Raw genomic sequence first — 383 nt, 5'->3', positions numbered from 1 at the left:
CTCGGAGCACGGGAGCCGGGTCGGGCGGTGTGGAGCGGCAGCGTGCTGGGAACAGATGGTCTGCACGGGAGTGCAGCTGAGCAGCAGACCCTGGCGCAGCCGGCTCCAGTAGCCAGTGACCTGGTCTAAGCCCCCAGGGTCTTTGCTCCCATCTTGGCTTTCTGTTGCTCAGGAAATAATTCATAGAGGTATCACCAAGCTTGGCTCAAGGGGTCCCTGGATTCACCCAGCACCTGGGGACACTGCAGGAGCAGCAGGGACAACACAGTGGTTGCACACACAAAGCTGGATGTACAACAGCACGCTCAGCTGTACGGCAAATCACCTCCTGAACTTATCCCCAGAACGATTCCCACTGAGCCCTCCTGCCTCTCCAGCTGCCT

The sequence above is a fragment of the Antrostomus carolinensis genome, unplaced genomic scaffold (genome assembly GCF_000700745.2).
Source record: "Antrostomus carolinensis isolate BGI_N321 unplaced genomic scaffold, ASM70074v2 scaffold37942, whole genome shotgun sequence".
Classification (NCBI taxonomy): Eukaryota; Metazoa; Chordata; class Aves; order Caprimulgiformes; family Caprimulgidae; genus Antrostomus; species Antrostomus carolinensis.
This window is presented reverse-complemented; position numbering follows the sequence as displayed.